The sequence below is a fragment of the Gopherus evgoodei genome, chromosome 11 (assembly GCF_007399415.2).
Source record: "Gopherus evgoodei ecotype Sinaloan lineage chromosome 11, rGopEvg1_v1.p, whole genome shotgun sequence".
Lineage (NCBI taxonomy): Eukaryota > Metazoa > Chordata > Testudines > Testudinidae > Gopherus > Gopherus evgoodei.
The window spans coordinates 67,152,564-67,165,200 of NC_044332.1; the positions used below are offsets into that span (position 1 = coordinate 67,152,564).

The following is a 12,637-nucleotide window of genomic DNA, read 5'->3' on the forward strand; positions in this document are numbered from 1 at the left end:
AGGCCCACATACTGAGAACACACCGGGTTCAGCCTAGTGGACTGACACCGGGAGACTTGCAGCTGAGTACAAATAACTGCCTCTTCAGCTTGGAGCTGTGATTTGTGTGAGTGGAGACATTTAATCTGTACTAAGCACTGTGCAAACATAATTAATCCTCCTGGCTCCCATGTGAGGTAGGTGCGGAAGTATCATCCTCATTTTACAGTTGGGGAAATGGAAGCAGGCAAGTCATACCATAGCAGATGTGGCATGCAGAGTTCAGCTGAACCGCAGGGCTTCTCTCCTCTAGTTTGTTCCTGGTTTAGTTTTCTTTCAGATTTGGTCAGGCTCACCATGTCGATCTGGGTCGCCTTTCCTCTGCAATCAGGTCCCTGATGTCATCAGGGTCAGGGTATATTCTCCAGGGTTTCCAAATATTTCCGCAATCTTCTTTAGAGTTGTTTGGAAGGTGCTTCCTCCGCCATTCGTGCTCTATTTCTTGCCAGCGTTCTGAGCTGCCAGGCTCTGAGCCAGGCTGAGGCATTGCACTTCTTCCCCCGTTAGACTTTCTAACCTCATGTTCACGCGTTCTGCACATGCTCTTTCTTTCCTGGCTGGAGTTAGATTTATGTCCCTGGCAATAATTAACTCACACTTTAGATCCTACTCTTTGTCTAGTGTCAGAGGGGTAGCCGTGTTAGTCTGGATCTGTAAAAGCAGCAAAGAGTCCTGTGGAACCTTCTACCTGCATCTGACGAAGTGGGTATTCACCCATGAAAGCTCATGCTCCAAAACGTCTGTTAGTCTATAAGGTGCCACAGGATTCTTTGCTGCTTTTACTCTTTGTCTGAATCAAAGTCACTCACTTCTAGCTTTTCAGCCTCTTTCTAAACTATTATTACTGAATCCATGCACCAATGCACAGTTCTGGGAGTGAATGCTGCTGTCACTGGCAAACAGTAAATTCCTTTTCAGCTCGACTATGTTTCTGATTCCTCTGAGACAGCAAAAGGAATGAGGCTTTGGCTTTGTCTACACTATGCAGCTTTTAGCGACATGGCTGTGCCGCTACCGCCATGCCGCTAAAAGGCGCACAGGGCAGCTGCTGTTTGTTGGCAGGAGAGAGCTCTCCCACCGACAAAAAACTTCCATCCCCCAAGAGCGGCGGTAGCTGTTCACACTGGTGCAACTTTTGTCTTTCATGTGTGTATGTATGTGTGTTTTTCACACCTCTGGGAACAACAAAAGTTTTGTCATTCAGTTGCCCATGTAGGCAAAGCCTGATGGTAAAGCTGCCTGCAGGAGATGAGAAGCCTGGGGCAGACTTGCTAACCCAACTAACCCCACACCTGGTATGGGCAGGGAACTTCAAGCAGAAGAGAGCTGAAACCGTTGTGTGACATGGCTGACTCTGGGAAGGACTCTCTGGCAGAACCATTTAAGTCCCCCAGGCTCTGAAGTAAGAGTCCTGCCTCAGGGCAGATTTGGGGGACTTTGAGTTTGACTTTTGAGTTATTTGTCTGGATAAACCCAGAACCCCCAATAATGGTGGGGACTGGAAGAGCTGGAGCCTCTGAAAAAGGACCTGGATGAGGGAGAATAAAGGGCAGGGCATTCCTTGGCCACAAGAGGGAGCCAGGGGGGCAGTCAACTTATTTACATACCAGATACAAGTTAGTCCTTAGAAATGCAGCCTGGCTCTGAAAAGTGCAGATTCCACATGTATTGTGTCTCAATGATTTTCTACATCCGGTTACAAATAAAGAGACATTTGCCAGCTAAACGCATCTCGAGACCTGAAAGTCAAGCTGGGTTCTTTCCTTCTAGCATAGGCTCCCCAATAAAGAAGATCTCACCGGTCAAACTAAGCCCTCAGAGACACCTGTGCAACTCCACTGCTATCAAAACATTTGCACAGGTCTGACTGATTGACCCTTTCTTGGGAACTTAGCCGACTATTCTGTTGCTGCTGCACAAGAAGGAAAGAATCCAGCCTACTCTCTTGGTACCGCAGTGGCCCTGCTAGGCAAACTGTTTAATCATCAAAATGGGCATATATACAAATACACCCAAAGCAGAGCTGTTCAGAAAGACAGGGACATCTTTTCCACAGTGATTCTCCAGAGCTTAACTGCATTTTGATGTTACTTTTGCAGTTGCGGTGGAAGGAGGAATAACAAAGAGCCAGAGATGGGGGGAGGCACAACGGTCTTGCTTCTCCTGCTAGTGAGCATTGTTAGGTCACTTCTAAAAAGTTGAAATCAGCATGAACATTCTTCCACTGGCTCCAGGAAGATACTTTAAAATACTCAGATAATTTAATAATGCAAACCCCTTTAAGCCATCTTGCGAGTCAATTCTCTGAGAACAGAGTGACTCTCCTGTTTCAACAATTGAGGAGTTCTTTGGCCAAATGCACGTGTTGTTGGGTACGGCAAAAAAAGACCCATGGCAGCCAGGGCCGGCTCTAGCCATTTCGCCGCCCCAAGCACGGCGGCAAGCCGTGGGGGGCGCTCTGCCGCTCGCCGGTCCCGCGGCTCCGGTGGACCTCCCGCAGGCGTCCCTGTGGAGGGTCCGCTGGTCCCGCGGCTCCGGTGCACCTCCCGCAGGCGTGCCTGCGGATGCTCCACCAGAGCCACAGGACCAGCAGACCCTCCGCAGGCACACCTGCAGGAGATCCACTGGAGCTGCCTGCCACCCTCCCGGCAACCGACAGAGCACTCCCCGCGGCATGCTGCCCCAAGTATGCGCTTGGCGCACTGGGGCCTGGAGCCGGCCCTGATGGCAGCAAGTCTCAGAGCCCGGGTCAGCTGACTCAGGCTCGTACTATGGGGCTAAAAATAGCAGTGTAGACATTTGGGCTCAGGCTGGTGCCTAACCTCTGAAACCCAGTGTGGGAGGAGGGTCTCGGAGCCCACACACCAGCCCAAGCCCAAACATCGACACTGCTATCAAGTCCACAAGCTTGAGTCAGTTGACCTAGGCTCTGAGACTTGCTGCTGAAGGGTTTTTTGCTGTGTAGATATTTACCCATAACATCTTTTGTGGCCTGTTCCATGGGTAAGCTTTATTTAGCCTAGTGCTACCAAGAACAGCACTCTTATATGGTGACCTTTGACCTCTGCATGAAAATAATAATGCAAAGCAGGCCGACTGCACAGAGCTAGACAATGTCACTCAGCTGTAGGGGCCTTGGGTAATGTGCTTCTGAGCAGCCCCACTGCGCTGTTCTTCCTCTGCACCTACTGCTTCGATCCTACTGGAGGAGAGAGACTCCTCCCCAGCTCTGCTGGGGAAGCAGCAGTGTGAGCCTTGGAGACAGAAAGGAACAAAAATTGGGGGGAAATCCTCTCCTCCCTTCCTTATTCTATGAGTCATACACTGCCACTGGTTTTCAAATAGATCTCTTCTCTGCTCATGCTATTTGGCCTCCTAATCTGCTAGCAGCCTGACTACGCCATATCAGACTAATTTCTCATTAGACTATTTTGCAGTCACTGAGGATGAGGACTGAGTTTCTGCCTGAACCATGAAGGTTCCCTTCAGTGCCAGCTTTTGGGATAATGGAACTGAGCTGTGAGTTGTTAGTGACATGTGGTTGTTTTAATACACCAGTTCTCTCCCCATCTAGGGGTAGAACCCTATTATCTCCACCCACAGCTGCTTGCAGGGCTTTTAAGAGCCAGTAAGTGCATGGCCAGAGATAGCATGTACAGAGGCTCAATAAACCACACCCTCCCATCAAAACAAAACACTTGGCACTCTAAAATGCACTTGCTAACAGAAAACGAAGGCCTGCTTCAGCCTCTCGCCTGTAACGGGTACAGGGTCTGTCCGACCCAGTACACTGACAGGACAATAATCCTACCTTCCATATTTAACATCCAGGGGGCACTTTAGACTAGAGTCCGCATCATGTAATCTGGTCCTTGGAAACAACCTATTTCCCTTTCCCCGAAGTGACTGGGTAGCTAGGAGCATAACACAGCAGAATCAGAACAAATGCCACATTATGGGCCATGTTTTGCCTTCCAAGCCTAGTCTGTGGTCAGGTACAGTGAAGAGGAGCATGCCTCCCTGGCACTTGCTCAATGCCTCCAAACCCAGAGGGAGGACATGGCCTGGGTGCCACCCTTTGAAAGGGTGCAGAGTGTTCTGCTTTTCTGTGGGGGAGAGAAGGGGCGGTTAGACTGCTGGGAGTGGCTCAAGACTGGTGTATTCCTGGTGCTCCCTGAATGCCTGCCAGGTTCTGCCTGTGCCCTCTGTCTGGGCAGGAGAACAGCATAGCACGGCCCTCTGTGCTCCCTTCCCATCCTCCTGCTTGCAGACCTGTAAAGAGCCACTGGGCCAGACACTGGACAGAAGCATGGCTTTCCTCTCTGCCTCACAGAGCTCCACACTCCCCTCTACTCTGCCCCATGCTGCAGAGGGGAGCAAAGTGGGTTTGGCAGCAAATGGGCGAAATGAGGACAGTGACTCCTACTCACACACCGTGCATGCCCTTCCACTCCAGCTCAGTGCTGTCAGCCTCTGAGTTTCCCACAGAGATTGGAACCTTCCTGCCCTCCAGGCTGGTCCAATCTCCTCCCCCAGAGATCACTTTAACTTTGCAAGTGCTGTGCCAGAGCACAGGGGGCATTTTCTGCATCAGTCAAATTACAGGTAGAAGGGGACTAGTCACTCCACTATTGCACTCTAGCATCATTCTCAGTAAATAATCAAACTGAAAGAGAACCAGCAAAAACAAAGCACTTGCCAAACTGGATCAAACCTGAGTCCATCTCTTCTCAATTTTTGATCCATAGCAATACTTTCTCTCTCGCCTCATGACTACTTAGCTTCCTCAGTAGCCGCTTCTGCAGGACCTTGTCCAATGCCTTTTGGAAATCTACATAAATTATAGCAACCAGTTCTTCTTTATCCACTAGGTTATTGACACATTCAAAGTATTCAATAGATTAGTTGGACACCATTTGCCTTTGCAGAATCCATACTGGTTAGATCCTATCACATCATAATCTTCTGGATGTTTTGTTGTTCCGTTTTTAATTATCTTTCCAACCAATTTGCCAGGTACAGCTGTAAGGCTTGTTGGTCTATAATTCGCCAGATGACCCCTAGAACCAATTTTAAATATAGAGACATCATTGGCTGCTCTCCAATCCACTAGAAGAGCGGCTGCTTTTAATGACAGACTGAATATTTTTATTTGCAGCTCAGCCACTTCATACGTAAGCTCCTAAGGACTGCTGGATAGACCACGTGAGGCTGGTGACATACTGCTTTAAATTATCAGTTTGCTCCAGCAGCTCTTTTCCTGACACCTCAGTCTCTGACAGCGTTTCATCTTTGTTACCAGACGAGAGCAGGTCCACGGTAGGAATCTCCCCATCATCCTCAGCGGTGAAAGCTAATGCAAAGAAATTGTTGAGCTTCTCAGCAATGTCCTTAATTACTCATCCTTAATTGCCTTAATTACTTCCTTTAAGCCCAAGGAATCAAGAATACCCACCAATTCTTTCACAGACTTCCTGCTTCTCATACACGTAAAGAATCTCTTGTTACTTGTTTTTACACCTGTGGGTATTTGTTCTTTGAAATCTATTGTGGCCCCTTTGAATTCTTACTTTTTGCCTCCTGTAAAATAAAAAAAGCGACGGTCATGCACAGACAGACAGGAAGTCTGGGCTTTTTGCTTATGTGCTCAGATAGCCATTCTGGACTTGAGAACGTCCCCATTGTGTAGAAATCAAGGAAACACTAAAGGACATGGTAAAGTCTAACCTAGGTCAGAGACAAATCATCTATTATCATTGTCTGAATTAATAGAGGAATAGAGGAAAAGAATGCAGGGCTTCAATCCTCTTTTTTCAAAAATAAAAATCATTACCCCTATTCCATATGCATTATATTGTAATTAACATGAGTGCCACTATCCCCCACTGTATCGGCAGGTAGCAACCGATTGCTTGGGGATCGATATATCGCATCTCATCTAGACGCGATATATCGATCCCCGAACACGCTTATATCGATTCCAGAACTCCACCAACCCGAACGGAGTTGCGGAGTCGACATGGGGAGCCGCAGACATCGATCCCGCACCGTGAGGACGGTGAGTAATTCGATCTTAGATACTTCGACTTCAGCTACGTTATTCACATAGCTGAAGTTGCATTTCTGAGATTGATTTCCCCCCGTAGTGTAGACCAGCCCATAGGGCTCACACTAACAGTAATTCTCCTTTGGTAAGTAGCAAAGGCTTATGCTTGTGGGGCAGGAAGTTCCAGCTCCCATCCCGGCTGCTCACATTAAGTTCTAACTGGTCACTCTGTGAAATTCTGCATGGCCATGGATCTGCTACTAGCGTTAAGCATTACACCTGTACACAGCAGAGTACAGCCCTACTTACCTGAAGGGAGGCTCGGGGAGACATTGGAAGCCCACATTTAGATAAGGTTTGAGATCAACAGGGCTGTGACCAGCTTTGAACAGTTTGTGCCCCAAGTCCAGAGTTCAGGGAAAACATGCTAGCCAGTCATTGCTGTGAAACCTGCAGGCTGGGGACTGAAGGGGAGGCCCACTCAAGCCCCAAACTTTCCTAAGTCACATTCCTTGCAGCTGTGAGGGAGAAGAGGAGTTCCTGAAAAGTTTGAGCTCCAAATGTCCAGTCTTGGATCTCAGTAAAGAAACACCAGGTTTAAAAATCACATAGGGTCATCATACACATACTCTGGTTATCGCCCATTGCCCTCGAACAATAGCTTTGTTATCAAGCAAAGACTCTAATGCAGGGGGGAAATACAGTGGCTGTTAAAAGCCTTTGTGCCTCTAAAACAGGGGTTGGCAACCTTTCAGCAGTGCTGTGCCAAGTCTTCATTTATTCACTCTAATTTAAGGTTTCGCGTGGCTGGTAATACATTTTAATGTTTTTAGAAGGTCTCTTTCTGTAAGTCTATAATATATAACTAAACTATTATTGTATGTAAAGTAAATAAGGTTAAAATGTTTAAGAAGCTTCATTTAAAAATTGAATTAAAATGCAGAGCCCCCAGGACCGGTGGCCAGGACCCAGGCAGTGTGAGTGCCACTGAAAATCAGCTAGTGTGCCACCTTCGGCACAAGTGCCATAGGTTGCCTACCCCTGCTCTAAAATCACAATCCTACCAGTAGGATTGCATCTGATGAAGTGTGTATTCACCCACGAAAGCTTATGCTCCAATACAGTCTATAAGGTGCCACAGGACTCTTGTCACTTTTTACAGATCCAGACTAACATGGCTACCCCGATACTTGAATCCTACCAGTATGAGCACAAAATCCCAGCATTAACAAAGAGCATGTGTGTTTCAGAGGTGTTTTGTGTTTAATATTGCAGCAACTTCAAGGCAGCCAGGGCTTCCCTGTTGCACACCTGATCTGGGAAACCTGAAGGAATGAAGACTGGGCCGTCTCTTGGTGCGGCTTGTACAGTGCCTGGCACAATGAGGAACCAGGCAACTGCCATAGACAGAGCAAACCATGAGAAGCCAGGAAGAAGCTCCATTCCCAGCCAGCTGGCTCTGGTCTGCGGCATGCAGCAGATCAACCTGGCTTCACAGCCGCGAGCTGGCCCCGGAGATGAAACCGGCGGAGACAGTCACCGTGAAGCCTGCCTCGTGCTCCAGCCCCAGCCCGCAGCTCGGCCGGCCTGCACCCCGGCTAGTCCCCTGGCCCCGTGCCCGCAGCAAGGGGCAGGAGCCCGGGGCGGGCTCCGGATGCGGGAGCGGCGGCTGGCACATGGGGCCCGGGAGGAGGAGCTCCGCGCCGCGCATCACGGGGCGTTAGTCGCAACTACCCAAAGTAGGCGCCCCGCGCTGCCCGCTCGCTGCCCGGCCCCGGCGGAGGTGAGTGCACGGCCCCGGGGCCCGATCCGGCTCCGGGCTGGTGGCGCCGCGCCCCTTGCCGGCCCGCCTGCCCTCGGTGGTAAATGGGGACGGGGCGGGGGCAGCCGGAGTTTTGCTGCTGCCCGGGCAGGCAGAGGGGGGCTGGGGCGCGCGGATCCGTGCAGGGCTCCGGGGAGAGCGGGGCTGGTGATCCCGACCCCGCATCCGATCACCTGACCGATTGTGGGGGGGAGGCGGGGGCTGTGGCCGTGCTGCGCTCTCCTCCCACCCTGCTTTGGGGTGAGGGGAGTTTCTCAGCCCCGGGGTCCGCCAGAGCCCCCGCTATAGCCCCTCCTGGCTGCTCAGAAGCCCCCGGACACAAGTGGAGGGGCCAGACCCTGCGTCCAGTGTGACTGGATCGCACGTGGCCAACCCCTGTCCTTTTCGATTCGTCCTGCAGTGTTAGCGCTCCGGCCCGGCCCGTGGGCGTTGTGCCCTAGGCGCTCGGATGGCCACCAGGATGGCCTGCTGTTACTGCCGCCGGGGCCTGGCTTTCTTAAAACAAGTGGGGTGCGACTGGGCGTCTGGGTCATGCACCGCCCCGGGCAAGAGCCACAAGCAACACAGCTTGAGCCTGATTTTTCCCTCTGTGACTCTAGTTGGTGTATTCAAGTAACTTGTTTCAAATCAGGGAGATGGTATTGAACTTTAATTGCTTAGTTATTTGTGCGTTAATTCACGGGTGTTTGAGACATCATCTGGTGTCCGTGGTTTTCGCGATGGAAGTATTTGGTTGTTTTTTTTTCAGATCACAGCATCCTCTCAAACGAAGTTGATTTAGAAAAGAGTTAGAAGTGCTTTCGGGAAGTATCTGCCCTGAATCCTCCTGCCAGAGTCTGTGGTTTTACAGTTATATATTCCATTTTATTTTTTTTTAATTCTTCACTGTTGCTGTGTGAAACGCCCAGACAAATGGGGGCAGGGGAGATTGACAGTCTACATCGGGGAAAAGAGAAACTGACTCTACATTAAGTGCTGTCAAATGGACTCAGAAAATAGACTGAAACCAGATAAAATAGCTTTTCTCCTGCCCAGCTGTAGCCATCTTAGATGTGTCAACAGTTGGTTTAAGAAAAACACTAGACAGATCTGTACATTTTAAATTGACTGTGTCCCTTTAACAATAATTTACCCTTATACGATATATACTTTAATGCAGGGCCCCCAAAGTGCTTTGCAAATGTTACAATCTTCATGTAATAGATGAGGAAACAAGCCACAGAAGTGAGATGACTTGTCCAAGGTCACATCGGTAGCAGAGGGAGGAATAGAAATTCCATTTGAACAGAGAGATAATGGCAATAATTATATTATCACCATAGCTGCTCTGTAAAAGGAAGAATGCTTGAAGGCCACAGGGGAGTTTAGTTTGTGTTCAGTCTCAGATTAGTTAGAAACAAAGAACAATATATCAGGGTATAAATTAAAGAATCGGTGTGGGAGTTGTGGTCTGATTCTGGAATGACGTTTGTTCCTTGCCCAGGCCAGTAGAAACTCAGGAGATTTCTGAGTGCCATGCTTGTGATCCAGGAAAAGGAGGAAGTTTGCCTACCACTTAGCTATAGAAACATTTCCTTCCAGAACACCCACTGGGTGGATTGGCACTGGCATTTGAGTAGGCTGTTTGTCTTACCTGTCAGATGGTTAACACCTTGTTCGCAGAACACTGAAAGAGAAGGAAGGGAGAAAGGGGGGCACCTGGTAGGGTTCCTCAGAATCAGTCATTCTCAGCCAGTCAGCACACCACAGAGCTGCAGCCCATGTGACATCCTCAGGGCCATACAGCATGGCAGTGGGTGAGCCATGGGCTTGGGGAGGCTAGCCCCCACCCTGGCCCACTCTTTCCACCTGAGGCCCAGCCGACCCTTCCCCTCCAAAGCCAGAGGCCCTCCCCATGCAGCCGCCAGCCCTCCCCCACACCTGCAGGTCACCCGAGGACATCCAGTTGCAGAGCACCCGGTGGGTGGCACGGCCCCCCCCACCCCCAGCTCCAGAGTGCCAGACGGGCAGGTGGCACACATCCCCGCCCCACCCAGTCCCGGAGTGATGGGTGGGCAGCACGCAGCCCTTCCTTCATGGCCCCCCACCCAGCGCTGGGTGATGTGGCCCCAATGCCAGGCCCCTCCCCCAGCGCTGGGCAGCCCTAGCCACCCCAAGTCCCAGCTGCCCTAGCCCCAGCAGGCTTCCCTTCCTAGAATAGGAGCAGCCTGCCTGGGCTGGGGCCAACTAGCAGCAGGAGGGGACTTTAGGGCAGGATGTGGCCGGGGCCATGCTGGGCTGTTTGGGGAGGCACAGCCTTCCCCAGCCTATTATATGCATCACCCATGCATGGGCTGCAGGTATAACAGCCCAGGGAAGGCAAAGCCTTCCTGGTGCAGCCACTCCCGTGGGACACCTGGGCTGCAGTGGTCCTGCTCGCTCCCAGGGCCCCCAGCCTCCTCCCACTGCCTGCCTACCTGCACTCACCTCTCCACCCCAGCTCCCTGCTGCTTGCCGCATCACTTCTCCTTGGGCAGGGGAGTGAGAAGGGGCGCTGCAAGTAAGCGGCAGGAGCGGGGGTCTGGCAGGGGAGTGAGGCAGCTCCGCTGGACATGGGGCCACTGGCTCAGATGAGGGGAGCATCTTGGCTTGGTGCTCAGGGAGGGGGCAGGGGGGAGTCACTCGGCTTGGCGCTCAGGCAGGGAGAGTGCACAGCCTGGCACTGGGGGGAGGGTCGGGGCTCTGACGTGCAGGAGGGTGGAGCCTTAGGCAGAAGGGGTGGGGCCTGTGAACTAGCCTCACCGAAGCGGGGCTTCACCCGCCACCCATGCCATACAGGTAGTATTGGATGCGTCCCACAATGGTAAATAGGTTGAGAACCACTGCTCAGGCTCCTCAAGGAGAGCAACCTTTTTTGGAGGTTAGATGTGCTGAAAGAAAAATATTCCAAGAAAAAGAAGGGAGGGAAAGGGCACCATATATAATACAGGCCTTGATCCTGCAGTTGACTCCATGCAGGCAGGCCCACATGGACTTAAGTGGGACTCTGCACAGGCCAAACTAGTTGCAGGATCAGGTCCATAGGTTTTAAGATTTTTTCCTATTTACATCTGTGTATGTATACATAAATGTATTGTTAACACGGGGCTGTCCTTGTATAGTAACAACAGAACACTAACTTGAGTAGAGGCAGGAATCACAGAGCCAACCGACTGTGATTCAGAGAGCCAGACATGCAGGACAAGTGTACGCTTCAAATTACTTCATTGGGACCATCCAGAGAACTGACCACTCTGTGTAGACCTGAACACATAGATAAGAGTTTACAGGATCTGAGATCCAGGTGTGGTGAGTTGTTGGTTAAAAGGCAGGAAGTTCATGAAAGCATGTATTATTTATATTGCAGTAGTAGCACCTAGAGGCCTGCTCCTGCAAGCTGGGTGTGGCACAAGCATATCATAATGCACCAATGGGCATTTAAATCGGTATCTTCCAAATGAGATTTGTGCATTGCAAAGTGCCATCCTATGGAGAGAAATAAAACCTAAACATGCTGGGAGGAGGAAGAAAGTAGGTAGCTTATAGTATCAAAATTCCTGTTGATTTAGGATTTTTAAAATAAGATTTAAATACCACACCAGGCCTTAGTTTCCTCATCTCTTTTAACAAACTACAGTTGACATAAAAACCAGGTACAGTAATGCCAGATCTGATATTAAATATACATGTTTGATTTGCTGTGTAATTGTAAAGGAAAAAGTTGCAAGTGATGACTTAAAGATACTTATGCAAGAAATCACAGGAAAATGTGCCATTTGAAAAGCTTTTTAAAAAAAACCCAGCATATACACACACCTCATAAGGAACTGGGCTTTGCAACTTTACATAAAAAAAACCATAGAAACGCCCTCAGAGTCTAGTAAAAGGAGTGAAAATTTTCTTCTCTCAAACCCATTTGGCCAAGGTTACTAATGAAACCGACTTGCTGGAGAAAAGGAAAAGATGCTGATTGCTATGGTGATGAAATATGACCTTCCCAGAATAAATAAGCACCAGCTTTTGTAGGAATCAGTTTATCATCCTTGATTATGACATTCACCAAGCCAAACTTGTAATGGAGGTAGATGCTAATTGATTTTCAAACTGAAACGCTATTGTTCTTCATGGTGTGGTTTCTCCTCCCTCCTTACACTGACTAGGGCTCTTCTCTTGCTGAATGGGCATTAGCAGTAGTGTAGACAGGGGAAACATTTTCAAAAGCAACAAGTCACCTGGAAGCTTCTGAACATTTTAACCAAGGTCTTAGAAAATAATACAGAAAGCACAATTCACCGTTAGTTCTCCAGCTTCTCCTAACAGATTTTCAAAATCTCTACCTGAAGCCTGGATCATGCAAACATTTTATACATGGTCACCTTTATCCATGTGAGCATTTCCACTGAAGTCACTGGAAGTACTTGCATATGTAAAGTTACTCATATGTACTGGGGCACAAGGCATTTCTAGTGTGTCCATTACCAAAGTATCTGGGCACCAATTATTTATAATAAAAAGTACCATCACATATCAGTAAGCATCATTTATTATTTAGAATGAATTAACTTATTTCAGGACATTTCTCTCCCAGAGGGAGCACTCTAATAAACTTAACTATAAAATATGTATTAAAGACTCAAGAAAATAATACCAGATGGATAGAACCTAAAAGCAATAAAGCAGCAATTAATGTATCTTGCTAAGGGCCCTCTGAA

At 49.3% G+C, this 12,637-nt stretch overlaps 1 protein-coding gene across 1 annotated transcript in view; it reads left to right on the forward strand.

The window, feature by feature from the left end:
* Positions 1–7,739: 7,739 nt before the first annotated feature.
* The window catches only part of STEAP3 (STEAP3 metalloreductase), a 35,849-nt gene continuing 30,951 nt past the window's right edge, over positions 7,740–12,637 (forward strand). Inside the window, 2 exon segments of the mRNA XM_030580805.1 lie at positions 7,740–7,868; positions 8,656–8,710. The gene's annotated coding sequence lies outside the window, so the exon portion shown is untranslated.